General features: G+C 34.6%; 1 protein-coding gene across 1 annotated transcript in view; it reads right to left on the reverse strand.

Moving 5' to 3' along the window:
• Positions 1–16,826, reverse strand: part of NAALADL2 (N-acetylated alpha-linked acidic dipeptidase like 2) — an 801,118-nt gene that overhangs the window by 371,494 nt on the left and 412,798 nt on the right. The window lies entirely within an intron of this gene.

Here is a 16,826-nt window from a genome sequence, read left to right on the forward strand (position 1 = left end):
CCAAATTAACAAATAAATAAGTACAAAAATAAATAAAGGATGAATTCACAAGTTAATTACTATATAAATTAAGACTGGCTGGAACAGCCCCCCATAAAAATGTTTGATCCCCCTTCACAACACCTGCACAGTGTTTGAACACCTTAAGATAATTTATCCTATTTGAGAATTCTTCCTTAGGCTGAACTGAAATGATTTCTCTACTCCTTGAAGACACACAGGAAATTGCTATCATGGCCCTCAGGAGGATTGTTGTTTCAGGGTTAAAATAGCTTAATTTCTTCTGCTGTTCAATTTCTTTTATCACCCCGGTCTTAAAATTATAATTTTGCAACTAAAAATATAGTTAACGGTAGTAACTGTGAGGAGATTAGTGTCAAATTGTATGATACTTAAGGCTAAAAATTTGCAGGTGAAATTCCAGATCAAAGGGAAGGAATAATCAATGCCTTCGAGTCTTATCAGCACTGTATGTAGAAGTGCATTTCTGAAAAAATGTATGCAAATTGTAGATCTTGCCATTTGAAGAAATCCATTTTCAAAGTGAAGAGATTGAACACTTATGTAAGTTTCTGTTAAAATTCCAACTTTCAGGTGCATAGAGGGTTTGCTTACAGCAGCAACTGCGGCCATTTTCACAAGATGCCTATAGGAAAAAGGTTCCAGAATAAAACAAGTTTGGGAAAAGATGTATATACATTTTTACTGGAAAATACTAGTTTAAAGCAAAGTTAATTTACATATTGTTTAAGCATTTATTTAACATTATTATTATATCAAATTCCTTTTGTTTCAGAGAACCATATTTTTTCAGTCCAAACATTTATGTTACTTTTACCAAGATCCTATTTAGATTCTTCATTTTATATTTTTTTCTTTCAAATTTTTAAATTGTATATATTTAAAATGTACAAATTAATGATGTGATGTGTATATATGTATGTATGTGTGTGTGTGTGTGTATATATATATATATATATATATGCCACACACATATAGACAAACACACACATTGTAGAATGATTACCAAGATCAAGATAATTAACACATCCATCACCTAACATAGTTAGTATAGAAAACTTTGGTGTGTGTGATGAGAATGCTTAAGAACTACGCTCAAAAACTTTTAAGCATACGATACTGTATTATTAACTACAATCACCATCCTGTATATTAGATCCTCAGAATTTACTCTTCTTATAATTGAAAATTTGTGCCTTTGACCTACATCACCCCATTTCCCCCTTTCCGTAGAACCTGACAACCACCACTTTATTCTTTTGTTTTCATTAAATCTTTTTTTTTTTAAGATTCCTCATATAACTGATACCAAAGAATATTTGTCATTCTCTTTCTAGCTTATTCACTTAGTAAAATGCTCTCCACACTGAGCCATGCTATTGCAAATGGCAGGATTTCTTTCTTTTTTATGGTTCAATCATACTTCATTTTACATATATTACATTTTTTAAAATCCATTATAATATATACTCATTTTTTTTTAATCCATTCATCTGTTGATGGACACTGAGGTTGTTTTCTTATAATGAATAAGCATGAATAATGCTTATGAATGTGGGTATGCACATATCCTTTGGAGATACTGATTTCATTTATTGGATATATACCCAGGAATGGGATCACCAGATCATATGGTAGTTTAATTTTTAATTTTTTGAGGAACTGCCTTACTGTTTTCCATAATGGCTATATCATTTTAATTCCACCACTAGCATATAAGGGTTCCCTTTTCTCCATGTCCTCACCAACACTTATTGTCTCTTGTCTTTTTTATAATAGCCACCCTAACAAGTGTGAGGAGATATCTCATTGTGGTTTCAATTTTCATTTCCCTGATGATTAGTGATGTTGAGCACCTTTTCATAGACCTATTGGCTGTTTGTATGTTTTCTTTGGAAAAAGGTATATTCAGGTCCTCTGCTCACTTGTAATTGGATTATTCACTTTTGTGCTCTTGAGTTTTATGGGTTCTTTTTATATTTAGGATATTAACTCCTTATCAGATATGTGGTTTACAAATACTTTATTCCATTTCTGTAGGTTGTTTTTCAATTTATTGACTGTTTCCTTTGCTCTGCAGAGGCCCTTTAATGTAGTACTACTCGTTTATTTTCAGTTTTTTTGCCTATGCTTTTGATGTCTTATCCAAGAAATTATTGCCAAGATCAATGTCAAGGATTTTTTACCTATGTTTTCTTTTAGGATTTTCATAGTTTCAGGTTTTACATTTAAGTCTTTCATCCGTTTCGAGTTAATTTTTATGAGTGGTGTTAAGATAGGGGTCCAACTTCATGCTTTTGTATTTGGATATCCAATTTTCCCAACACCATTTATTGAAGAGAGTGTTTTTCCTCATTACATGTTTTCAGCAGTCTTGTCAAAAATTAAATTACCATATATAAATGGGTTTATGTCTGGACTCTATTCTGTTCCATTGGTCTATGGGCCTGTTTTTATGCAAGTACCACATTATTTTGATTACTATAGCTTTATAGTTTGGCTAGAAATCAGGCAGTGTGATGCCTCTGGCCTTATTCTTCTTTCTCAGTATTGCTTCGACTATTTGGGGTCTTTTGTGTTTCCATACAAATGTAGGATAGTTTTTCTTTTTCTATGAAAAATGCCACTTGAATTTTGATAGGTATTGCATTAACTCTGTGCATCATTGTAGGTATTATTGACATTTTAACAATACTAATTCTTCCAATCCAAGAACATCAAATATCTTTCCATTTAGTTGTGTATTCTTCCATCTTTTTCATCAAGATCTCACAGTTTTCAGTATACAGGTCTTTCACCTCTTTGGTTAAATTTATTTCTAAGTATTCTATTGTTTTTGATGTTATCCTAAATGACATTACTTTTAAAATTACTCTTTCAGATAAATTGTTGTTAGTGTACAGAAAAAAATTATTTTGTTAAAGAACCAAGCAAAACATTCAAATCCAAAATATTAATAATATTTTGCTAATACAATACAAAAGTGCTTGATTAAGATACCACTTAAAAAAGAGAAATGGCAAGCCAAGGAATGGAAACAACCTAAGGGTCCACTGATGGATGAATGGATACAGAAAGTGTGGTATATATGTAACAGAGAATAACAAACCTGATTTTATATTGGATCAATTCCTTTAGCTCTACCCCTTGTCCTCTGTTGCCTGTGCTTAGTCATGTTGACTCTGCACCTTTGTAAAAGAATGTTGCCTATAGCCTGAAATAACACATGATGGCCCTTCTCAAGGCTCTGACCTTCAAAGGTACAACTTTTCCATTATTATAGAGATAAAAAGTTGCAGAACAGAAAATAACAATTTTCTTGTTGAAGGTTTATAGGAACATTGTGATCAGCTGCAAGAACAAAGAAGTTTACAATAGCCAACCATACCCCTCCCCCTTTTAGTAAAAAAGAAGCCTAAATTCTAATTCAGGGAAGATGGTTCTTTGGGACATGAGTCCACTGTTTTCTCAATTTGCTGACTTTTCAAATAAAGTCACTATTCCTTGCCCCAACAACACATCTCTCAATTTATTGGCCTGTCATGCAGCAAGTAGTATGTGCTTGGACTTGGTAACATATATACAAAATGGAATACTACTCAACCACAAAAAGAATAAAATCCTTCCATTTGTGACAACATGGATAAAACTTGAAGGTATTACGCTAAGTGAAATAAGTCAGAGAAAGATAAATACCATGTGATTTCATTCATATTTTGAATCTAAAAGGACAAAACAAATGAACAAACAATAAAATAAAAACAAACTCACAGATACAGAGATCAGATCAGTGGTTACTAGAGGGGAAGAAGGTTCGTGGGTGAGCGAAATGAGTGAAGGGGGTGAACGGTATGGGAACAAGATGACAACTATATTTGAGTAGTGATCACTTTGTAGCACACACAAATGTTGAATTATAATGCTGCACATCTGAAATTTATGAAATAAAAGAGAAAGAGAGAGAAAGAAAAGCAACAAAAAAATTTTAAAAGCCATAACTTACTCAATTTATCAAAGGTAAGCATGTGTCAGTAGATAGTAAAATTATCCCAATACTTATACGTAAAAAGGTGGTTTCTTGTAAAAGCATATATCCATGTTTGTTTACATTAATTTCATTACTCATAAAAATCCTACATAAAATGTCATGTGTCAGAATGGCAAAGCATTATTATCATGGTTGCTATACAGTTGATTAACTGATGACATAAGTGGTAGGTTTTTAAAACATATTAAATATCAGATGGGAAAAAATAATTCATCAGAATAAGTTTAATTTTTTTTAAATGATAAAGTGTATTGTTCTGCACTTAAGATGCCATGTAATTGAAATTGAAACAATTTTATGCAACTTGTAAACAACGATGATTTACTAATACCTCTCCTGAGTAAAATGGCCATTCTTTTGAGTCCTATAGAGGTCTAATGTCCAAAAAGTCACAGACAAAAAGTAAGTCAGCTAAAGCCATTAAGAATGTGATATTAGGGCTTCCCTGGTGGCGCAGTGGTTGAGAGTCCGCCTGCCGATGCAGGGGACACAGGTTCGTGCCCCGGTCTGGGAAGATCCCACATGGCGCGGAGCAGCTGGGCCCGTGAGCCATGGCCGCTGAGCCTGCGCATCTGGAGCCTGTGCTCCGCAATGGGAGAGGCCACAACAGTGAGAGGCCCGCGTACTGCCAAAAAAAAAAAAAAAAAAAAAAGAATGTGATATTAATTTTGATTGCATAAATGTGTTTAATCTAAATTTGTTAATACCTCAATTTGTTTGCACTGCTCTTTGTCTATATAGTCCACATATTTAAGTCAAGTGCCTTCTGAAATTCAGAGCTTTAGCTAGAATCTCAATAAGACTTCCCTTAATATCTAGATTTAAATAAAAAGAGATTTACAAATTGTCAGTGTATACTGAACAGAAAACATTGTAAAACAGTTATAAACTGGAGGGATTGCTTGGTTTTAACACAAAGTAAAGCCTTGTAAACCTAGGAGATAGATAAACCTGCCAATAGAATCACAATTTTAAATGTGAGACTTTATTGAAGTGGTAAATTAGTGTAAAAAAGGGTTTTAAATCAGTTTATTAGTCTTTATGGTCACTTAAGTTGACTACTTATAGTAGAAGCAGCAGAAAGAAATATAAAGTAGAATCCACTGAAAAGAGTTGGAATTCATAGTGAACAAGAGAGTACAAAGAATCTCTCCTTAAAAAATAAAAGATAAGAACAAATAAATGAAAATTATGCCATGAGTCATAAAAGACAAGTCAGTACAAGAATGTAAAAGTCAATTTTAACTTTACATTTTAAAGCAAGCAGAATAGAAAGTAAGCTTCGTTTCAGTACTCTGCATTAAAATTATCAACAACAAAGAGAAAAAGAAAATACAACTATTTTAATTCCACCACCCTATTTTCTGTACTCTACCTCTCTGCATTTTGGTCAGTAATACGGACTAAGTTATGTCTTCCCAAAATTAAGAGGTTGAAGTCTAACCACCAACGTAACTGCACTTGGAGATACAGCCTTTAAGGAGGTAATTAAGGTTGGTGTGCACAGAGAAAAGGCCATTTGAGGACACAGTGAGAAGGTGGCTGGTTGCAAACAAAGGAAAGAGGCTTCAGGAGAATCTACACTACCTGCAACTTATATTGGACTTCCAACCTCTAGAACTGTGAGAAAATAAAGTTCTGTTTTTTAAGGCATCCAGTCTATGGTATTTTTTATGGCTGCCCTAGCAAACTAGAGCTATTTTTTTTTTAATTCTAGCATGTATATGCATATCATCAAGACAAAAACTATTCATTAATAACTCAGTTATTTGAAAGTCAGGCTTCTCTTAACTCAAGAAATGAACCAACAGGTTCTGGGTCTAAAATATCTGCCATGTGTTGTTTTTAAATTCTATAGAACAGAGGCATGGTCAGGCAGAAGGCAAACCTGCACTGCATCAGTCAGTAACAACCACACAAGTCCCACAGTAGGCACAGCTGTGGCAGACCAGTACCCCTCAACACAAGAGAAAGAGAGCAGATGCTTAACAACATGGCACTTGATTGGAGGAAGGAAATGGAAATGGACATCAGTTTGTGTGATCTGAAAAGAAACATTGGTAGTTCAATAAAAGGGGAGTTTGTTTACATGACCAAAATATTGAGATTTGAAAAGACAGATTCTGAGTACATTCAAACTTTGTGCTGTTGTTATGTAACACATAATTTTGAATTAAATCAATCACATTATTTCTTTCCTGTGTATTCCAATATCTATATATCACATTCACCCCTATATTTTAGCTAGTTATGCATGTCTTAGGTTCATGATAAAATCATAAACTCCTGGGTGACAGGGGAAGTCCATCTGCTTATTATGTGTCCTACACACCTAAAGCAACGCTGTACATGGTACAAATATTTATTCTCTATAAATATTTATCACATAATAGAACTCTGCAACAGACAATGAAGTCATAGTGTAGTTTGGTTCTGGGCTCAATGCTCTAATGAATTTGGTTGAAATTAATTATATGTACTGTATTTTCTGGTGGGCAGTTTTTGGTATATAAAAAAAGAAAACATTAAAAAACTCTATAAAAATATAACCTTACTACTTTTTCAGACTTTTATAAAAGCACTGTCTATCCTGTGGAGAGTTTTACAATATTGATGCAATCATTTGGTTTTGATCAGGTTTGCAAGCTTCTGGCAGATGCTTCCAAAGCAACATTTAAGTAGAATATATCTAGATTGACTACTTTCATATGTATGAATGCTCCAGGCTTCCTCAAAATAACTTCTTAGAAATTTCACCACAATTTACTTGAGAGTTACAGAACACTGACTAATACATGGATGATCAAATTCTGCTTTTCTAAAGGCAAAATCAATACCTTCCGTGATCTATGAAAGATTTCAAACAATAAAGGTGAAACAGCAATATGTATATAGAGAGATGCATGTGCTTGTGTTGCATCCTAATGTTTAAAACTATTATTTGGGGAGAAATCTTATCTTTAATTTCATAACCTACTTTGCATGAAGGCAGTTGTGTTTCATTAATAAAAAGCCATTGACTTTATATCCTTTACTATATATTTAATGGGTCAGTGGAAATTGTTTTCAAGAAAGAGCTTTTTTCCAGGAAAGTGTATCTTTTCTAGATTTTCTACTTTCTATTTTCTAAATAGATTTTCTATTCCTTACTCATTCAAGGGACCTGGGTACTTCATTCATCTCTACAGAACATCCTATAGTCCCCAGAAGAATGAAAAGTATACATATGAAGTAAGCATTCAAATATTTGTGAACAGGATGGATTATAAACATTTATAATGCTCCTTAAACATCAATACTGGATAAAACTAAGTTCACCATGTTCTATATAATAAGATATTAGAACAATAAATGCTGTATAGAAGATATACATAAGAAAGATTAACAAAAATTAATAAAGTGATTAACAAGAGAGTGAAAAGTCACACCACAGACTGGGAGAATAATTCACAATATATAACCAACAAATGACCTGTATCGAGAATGTAAAAAGAACTCTTACAAATTGATAAGAAAAACAGTATGTGAGAAGGTGTTCAATATTAGTAATCATCAGACAAATTAAAACTAAAACCCCCAAATATACCACTATACATGCATGAGGATGATAATACCAAATGTTGGGGATGACATGGAGCAACTAGGACATTCATACGTTCATGCTGGTGGTAGTGTCATTGGTACAAGTACTTTGGAAACTCTTGGGCAGTATCTACTAAAGTTAAACACACATCTACCTGGTGACCTAGCAACATCACTTCTAGATAAATACCCAAGAAAAATGAGTGCACCCATTCTACCAACACATGAGAATAATCATAGCAACTAACTCATTAGAGCTGAAAATTGGAAACAATCTCTATATCCAAATAACCACCAACCATGGAGAAAAAATTAGGAGATTCACATCTCAGTCTCTTAAGTACCATGTAAATGAGATTTCTTTTCTAACTAAAAAGTTAATTTCTGAATATTTTAATAGATTTTTATCAAAAATCCTTTGTTTCATATGACTGACATACTTTTTTTGATGTCTATAATGCACACTTTACCATTATAGGAAAATATTTTTAAATTATTTCCCTGTATTTTGCAGAATAAAATGTAAATATGAAGTAAAATATTAATATGAAATGAATATTTTCACAGAAAGAGAGGTAATTTATAATTTAAAATATATATTCATTTCTTAAATGGAACTCTTAAAAGAATATTAATATTTATTTTATACTCCTTGTGAGTTTTTAAATTCTAAAACTTATAAGCTAATATAAAGTGAACTAATTATTTCTATTTCTGTAAAAATATTTACCACACAAAGGTAACAGAAAAGCATATTCAAAACAGTAACAAAATTATGAGAAAAAATTGACCATATAAAAGCATTGGGACACCAACCTTCAAGATGGTGGAGGAGTAAGACGTGGAGATCACCTTCCTCCCCAAAAATACATCAAATATACATCTACATGTGGAACAGCTCCTACAGAACACCCACTAAACGCAGGCAGAAGACCTCAGACTTCCAAAAAGGCAAGAAACTCCCCACATACCTGGCCGTGTGGCTGACATGGTTGGGGTGCTCCGGCTGGGTATCAGGCCTGAGCCTCTGAGGTGGGAGAGCCAAGTTCAGGATATTGGTCCACCAGAGACCTCCTGGCCCCTTATAATATCAATCAGTGAGAGCCCTCCCAGAGAACTCCAGCTCAATGCTAAGACTCAGTCCCACTCAACAACCAGTAACCTCCAGTGCTGGACACATCATCCCAAACAACTAGAAAAACAGGAACACAATCCCACCCATTAGCACAGAGGCAGCCTAACATCATACTTAGTTCACAGACACCACAAGAGACACCACCAGACATGGTGCTGTCCACCAGAAAGACAAGATCCAGCCTCATCCACCAGAACAAAGGCACCAGTCCCCTCCAACAGGAAGTCTACACAACCCACTGAACCAACCTCACCCACTGGGAGCAGACACCAAGAACAATGGGAAATATGGACATACAGCCTGTAAAAAGGAGACCCCAAACACAATAAGTTAAGCAAAATGGGAAGACAGAGGAATACCCAGCAGATTAAGGAGCAAGGTAATAATAACCCACCTAACCAAACAAATGAAGAGGAAATAGGTGGCTTACCTGAAAACGAATTCAGAGTAATGATAGTAAAGATGATCCAAAATCTTGGAAAGAGAATGGAGAAAATACAAGAAATATTTAACAAGAACCTAGAAGAACTAAAGAGCAAATAAACAATGATAAACAACAGAATAAATGAAATTAAAATTCTCTAGAAGGAATCAATAACAGAATAACTGAGGCAGAAGAATGGATAAGTGACCTGGAAGATAAAATAGTGCAAATAACTACCACAGAGCAGAATAAAGAAAAAAAATTGAAAAGAATCCAGGTATATAAAAAAAATCCAGGTATATAAAAAAAAGAATAAAAAAAGGTATAAAAAAAAAAAGAATCCAGGTATAAAAAAAAAAGAATCCAGGTATATAAAAGTTTTTAAGTTTTTAAGAGTTCCATTTAAGAAATGAATATATATTTTAAATTATAAATTACCTCTCTTTCTGTGAAAATATTCATTTCATATTAATATTTTACTTCATATTTACATGAATATGAAGTCTCAGAGACCTCTGGGATAATATTAAACACATCAACATTTGAATTATAGGGGTCCCAGAAGAAGAAGAGAAAAAGGAAGGGACTGAGAAAGTATTTAAAGAGATTATAGTTGAAAACTTCCCTAATATGGGAAAGGAAATAATCAAGTCCAGGAAGCACAGAGAGTTCCATACAGAATAAATCCAAGGAGAAACATGCCAAGACACATATTAATCAAACTATCAAAAATTAAATACAAAGAAAAAATATTAAAAGCAGGAAGGGAAATGCAACAAATAACATACAAGGGAATCCCCATAAGGTTAACAGTTGATCTTTCAGCAGAAACTCTGCAAGCCAGAAGGGAGTGGCAGGACATATTTAAAGTGATGAAAGGGAAAATCCTACAACCAAGATTACTCTACCCAGCAAGGATCTCATTCAGATACAACAGAGAAATTAAAAGCTTTACAGACAAGCAAAAGCTAAGAGAATTCAGCACCACCAAATCAGCTTTACAACAAATGCAAAGGGAACTTCTCTAGGCAGGAAACACAACAGAAGGAAAAGACCTACAATAACAAACCCAAAACAATTCAGAAAAAGGTAACAGGAACATACATATTGATAATTATCTTAAATGCAAATGGATTAAATGCTCCCACCAAAAAACATAGACTGGCTGAATGGATACAAAAACAAGACCGGTACATATGCTGTCTACAAGAGACCCACTTCAGACCTAGGGACACATACAGACTGAAAGTGAGAGGATGGAAAAAGATATTCCATGAGAATGCAAATCAAAAGAAAGCTGGAGTAGCAATTCTCATATAAGGCAAAATAGACTTTAAAATAAAGACTATTACAAGAGACAAAGAAGGACACTACAAAATGATCAAGGAATCATTCCAAGAAGAAGATATAACAACTGAAAATACTTATGCACCCAACATAGGAGTACCTCAGTTCATAAGGCAAATGCTAACAGCCATAAAAGGGGAAACTAACCGTAAAACAATAATAGTATGGCACTTTAACACCCGACTTTCACCAATGGATAGTTAATCCAAAATGAAAATAAATAAGGAAACACAAGCTTTAAAATACACATTAAACAAGATGGACTTCATTGATATTTATAGGACATTCCATCCAATAACAACAGAATATACTTTCTTCTCTAGTGCTTACAGAACATTCTCCAGGATAGATCATATCTTGGGTCACAAATCAAGCCTTGGTAAATTTAAGAAAATTGAAATCATATCAAGTATTTTTCCGACCACAACACTATGAGATTAGATATCAATTACAGGAAAAAAACTATAAAAAATACAAACACATGGAGGTTAAACAATACACAACTAAATAACCAAGAGATCACTGAAGAAATCAAAGGGGAAATCAAAAAATTCCTAGAAACAAATGACAGTGAAAACACGATGATCCAAAACCTATGGGATGCAGCAAAACAGTTCTAAGAGGGAAGTTTATAGAAACAAAATCCTGCCTCAAGAAACAAGAAAAATCTCAAGTAAACAACCTTACACTACACCTAAAACAACTAGACAAAAAAGAAGAAAAAAACCCCAAAGTTAGCAGAAGGAAAGAAATCATAAAGATTAGATCAGAAATAAATGAAAAAGAAATGAAGGAAACGATAGCAAAGATCAATAAAACTAAAATCTGGTTCTTTGAGAAAATAAACAAAATTTATATATCATTAGCCAGACTCATCAAAAAGGGAAAAACTCAAACCAATGGAATTAGAAATGAAAAAGGAGAAGTAACAGCTACATTGCAGAAATATAAAAGATCGTGAGAAATTACTACAAGCAACTCTATGACAATAAAATGGACAACCTGGAAGAAATGGACAAATTCTTAGAAAAGCACAACCTTCCGAGACTGAACCAGGAAGAAATAGAAAATAAAAACAGACCAATCACAAGCACTGAAATTGAGACTGTGATTAAAAATCTCCCAACAAACAAAAGCCCAGAACCAGATGGCTTCACAAGTGAATTCTATCAAACATTTAGAGAACACCTAACATCTACCCTTCTCAAACTGTTCCAAAATATACCAGAGGGAGGAACACTCCTAACCTAATTGTATGAGGCCACCATCACCCTGATACCAAAACCAGACAAAAATGTCACAAAAAAAAGAAAACTACAGGCCAATATCACTTATGAACATAGGTGCAAAAATCCTCAATAAAATATTAGCAAACAGAATCCAACAGCTTAATAAAAGGATTATACGCCATGATCAAGTGGGGTTTATCCTAGGCCTACAAGGATTCTTCAATATACACAAATCAATCAATGGAAAAACCATATTAAAAAAATTGAAGGAGAAAAACCATATGATCATCTCCATAGATGCAGAAAAAGTTCTCATCAAAATTCAACAACGATTTGTGATAAAAGCCCTCCAAAAGAAGGCATAGAGGGAACTTATCTCAACATAATAAAGGCCATATATGACAAACACACAGCCAACATCGTTCTCAATGGTGAAAAACTGAAACCATTTCCACTGAGATCAGGAAGAAGACAAAGTTGCCCACTCTCACCACTATTATTCAACATAGTTTTGGAAGTTTTAGCCACAGCAATCAGAGAAGAAAAAGAAATAAAAGGAATCCACATGAGAAAAGAAGAAGTAAAACTGTCACTGTTTGCAGATGACATGATACAGTACATAGAGAATCCTAAAGTAGCCACCAGAAAACTACTAGACCTAATCAATGAATTTGGTAAAGTAGCAGGATACAAAATTAATGCACAGAAATCTCTGGCATTCCTACACACTAACGATGAAAAATCTGAAAGAGAAATTAAGGAAACACTCACATTTACCATTGCAACAAAAAGAATAAAATACCTAGGAGTAAACCGACCCAAGGAGACAAAAGACCTGTATGCACAAAACTATAAAACACTGATAAAGGAAATTAAAGATGATACAAACAGATGGAGAGATATACCATGTCCTTGGATTAGAAGAATCAACGTTGTGAAAATGACTATACTATCCAAAGCAATCTATAGATTCAGTGCAATCCCTATCAAGCTAGCAATGGCATTTTTCACAGAACTAGAACAAAAAATTTCACAGTTTGTATGGAAACACAAAAGACCCTGAATAGCCAAAGAAATCTTGAGAAAGAAAAATGGAAGTGGAGGAATCAGGCTCCCTGACTTCAGACTATACCACAAAGCTACAGTAATCGAGAAAATATGGTACTGGCACAAAAACAGAAATATAGATCAATGGAATAGGATAGAAAGCCCAGAGATAAACCCACGCACCTATGGTCACCTTATCTTTCATAAAGGAGGCAAGAATATACAATGGAGAAAAGACAGCCTCTCAATAAGTGGTGCTGGGAAAACTGGACAGCTACATGGAAAAGAATGAAATTAGAACACTCCCTAACACCATACACAAAAATAAACTTAAAATGGATTAAAGACCTAAATGTAAGGCCAGAAAATATCAAACTCTTAGAGGAAAACATAGGCAGAACACTCTATGATATAAATCACAGCAAGATCCTTTTTGACCCACCTCCTAGAGAAAGGGAAATTAAAAGAAAAATAAACCAATGGGACCTAATGAAACTTAAAAGCTTTTGCACAGCCAAGGAAACAATAAACAAGACAAAAAGACAACCCTCAGAATGGGAGAAAATATTTACAAATGAAACCACTGACAAAGGATTAATATCCAAAATTAGAAGCAGCTCATGCAGCTCAATATCAAAAAAACAAACAACCCAATCCAAAAATGGGCAGAAGACCTAAATAGACATTTCTCCAAAGAAGGTATACAGATTGCCATCAAACACATGAAAGGATGCTCAACATCACTAATCATTAGAGAAATGCAAATCAAAACTACAATGATATATCACCTCACACTGGTCAGAATGGCCATCATCAAAAAGTCTACAAACAATAAATGCTGGAGAGGGTGTGGAGAAAAGGGAACCCTCTTGCACTGCTGGTTGGAAGGTAAATTGATACAGCCACTATGGAGAACAGTATGGAGGTTCCTTAAAGAACTAAAAAATAGAATTACCACATGACCCAGCCTTCCCACTACTGGGCATATACCCGGAGAAAATCATAATTCAAAAAGAGTCATGTACCACAATGTTTATTGCAGCACTATTTACAACAGCCAGGACATGGAAGCAACCTAAGTGTCCATCGACTGATGAATGGATAAAGCAGATGTGGCACACAGATACAGTGGAATATTACTAAGCCATAAAAAGAAACAAAACTGAATTATTTGTAGTAAGGTGGATGGACCTAAATCTATCATACAGAGTGAAGTAAGTCAGAAAATGAAAAGCAAATACTGTATGCTAACACATATATATGGAATCTAAAAAAAAAAATGTTCTGAAGGAATGAAGGAATAAAGGAATAAAGATGCAGATGTAGAGAATGGACTTGAGGACATGGGGAGGAGGAAGGGTAAGATGGGATGAAGTGAGAGAGTGGCATGGACATATATACATCACCAAATGTAAAACAGATAGCTAGTGGGTCCAGCCACATAGCACAGGAAGATCAGCTCAGTGCTTTGTGACTACCTAGAGGGGTGGGGTAGGGAGGGTGGGAGGGAGACGCAAGAGAGAGGGGATATGGGGATATACGTGTAAGTATAGCTGATTCACTTTCTTATACAGAAGAAACTAACACACCATTGTAAAGCAATTATACTCCAATAAATACGTTAAAAAAATAAATAAATAAAAATAAATGCCTTCGTTATTGCCCCTTATTACCATTCAGTGTGTAAGTCACTGGTAGATTATTGCTACTTTCAGAAAACAAACTAATTTATTAGTGTGGTAACTTATAAAATTTAAGTATTTTTGAGATTCTTTTTTCAAGTTATAATGAAAATTTCCAAATAAACCCAAAAGAAGAGAGAGCAGTACAATGAACTCTCATGTTCCTATTACCCATCTTTGGTAACCATCAACTTTTCACTGTTCTTCAGGAAATTTTTTTGAAAGTGGAGCTTTCACGAATCCCAAGAAAAACCTAAAATCCACTGCAGTGGATTTAGATTAATTAAACATTTCTCAATCTTCAAAAGATTCCATCTTTTTCACTCAGGATGATTTAATTCAAATTTAGTGGACTAACCTCAGGGAAATGGCTTATTTTCTTATGTGAATAGTTTAATTTCTCTTCATTTCAAAACCAAAGTTAGAATATCAAACCAGAGGGAGAGCTCCAAAGATATTACACTCATCTAGTTATTACTGACTGTTTCCTTAGTGGTCTAGAAGATGCTGTAAACTACTGACCCATGTAAGAACATGGGTAAATCTTAAAAGTCATTATGTTAAGTAAAATAAACCACACACAAATGGCTACATACTGTGTGACTCCATTTTTTATGATATTCTGAAAGACAAAACTGTAAGGGCAAAATCATTTTTAAACTCTCACTAGTTTCTGGATACTTGAGCTCATACTTCTTTCTTCCTGATAACCTATTCAGGAATATCTTAACTTCCCAAGGGAGACAACGGCAGCTGACTTTCCTCTTTTGACATTTTTTCCAGACATGTAAGGAAGTCAGAGATTTCAAAGCAGTACAAAGAGAAGGAGAGACTCACTTACAGTTCTGGATTACATGCATGCACACTGGGGTTTGGCTGATCTTAAATGTACAGATTTATCTATTTCATCTTTCATAATGTCTTCTTTATTATACTACATATGGAAATGTCAGTGAAAATTATTAAACTAGTAAATACATTATGAAAGTCATAAAATGTTAGTTTGCATTACATTTCAATCAAGAATTATGGCTAATCCAAAGCACCGTTCATTATCCTTCTCTTTTTCTAGTTCAGTGTCTGTGATACTGGACACTCTGTGGGTATCTAAAAGGTCATTTTCTAATATACACCAGTAGCCCTTGGGGTTGGGAGAAAACCACCCTGCAGTCGTGGCATGATTGCTTTCATTCTGAGATATAATACATATCATTTTAGTGAAAGTCATAAAAAGAATGCAGAAACAAAAGTGTGAACTCTAACAATAAATAGGAAAGATGTTCTGAAAATTTCTTTGAAACAGGTGAGGAGTAACTAAATTTAAAAAAGAGATAACTCTAGCAAGACATTATCACAAACTGCATAATTTTTTTTGTTACTTTGTAGAAAAAAACATGCTTTCCTTTTCCATAAATGTTCTGCAAACAATATTTTCCAAGTTTCTTGAATTTACTTCTCACGATATTCTAGGAATTAGACACAGGTCCTGCTATGAGGAGGCTTACAGTGTAGTTGCAAAGACAGAACAGGTTCCACATTTACTCAAAACATGAATGAAGGAGAAGAAATCCCAAAGTAACCAAGTTTACCACAACATGCCAAAATTGGCAGAATTGGGAACTTAAACACTAAATTCAATTTTTAAGAAATAAATTTACACTTTTACACACATCCTCTATAGATGCATTCCTGCAACTATAACCATAAGAGAGTAGAAAGTAAAGGACTTCAGAACATAGGACATTGGTTGAAGGGACAATGATAAAAAAAAAATCAGCAATAGATCATTCCTTAAAACACTTAGGGGGACTTTCTTGGCGGTGCAGTGGTTAAGAATCCACCTGCCAATGCAGGGGACATGGGGTCGAGCCCTGGTCTGGGAAGATCCCACATGCTGAGGAATAACTAAGCCCATGTGCCACAACTACTGAGCCTGAGCTCTAAGGTCTGCGAGCCACAACTACTGAGCCCACATGCCACAACTACTGAAGTCTGTGCACCACAACTACTGAGCCTGCGCTCTAAGGTCTGCGAGCCACAACTACTGAGCCCACATGCCACAACTACTGAAGTCCGTGCACCACAACTACTGAGCCTGCGCTCTAAGGTCTGCGAGCCACAACTACTGAGCCCACATGCCACAACTACTGAAGTCCGTGCGCCTAGAGCCCACGATCCACAACAAAGAGAAGTCACCAAAATGAGAAGCCCGCATGCAGCAATGAAAAGCAGCCCCTGCTTGCTGCAACTAGAGAAAGCCCGCAGCAACTATAGAAAGCCCACACGTAGCAACAAAAACCCAACGCAGCCA

The sequence above is a fragment of the Globicephala melas genome, chromosome 4, assembly GCF_963455315.2.
Source record: "Globicephala melas chromosome 4, mGloMel1.2, whole genome shotgun sequence".
Taxonomy (NCBI): domain Eukaryota; kingdom Metazoa; phylum Chordata; class Mammalia; order Artiodactyla; family Delphinidae; genus Globicephala; species Globicephala melas.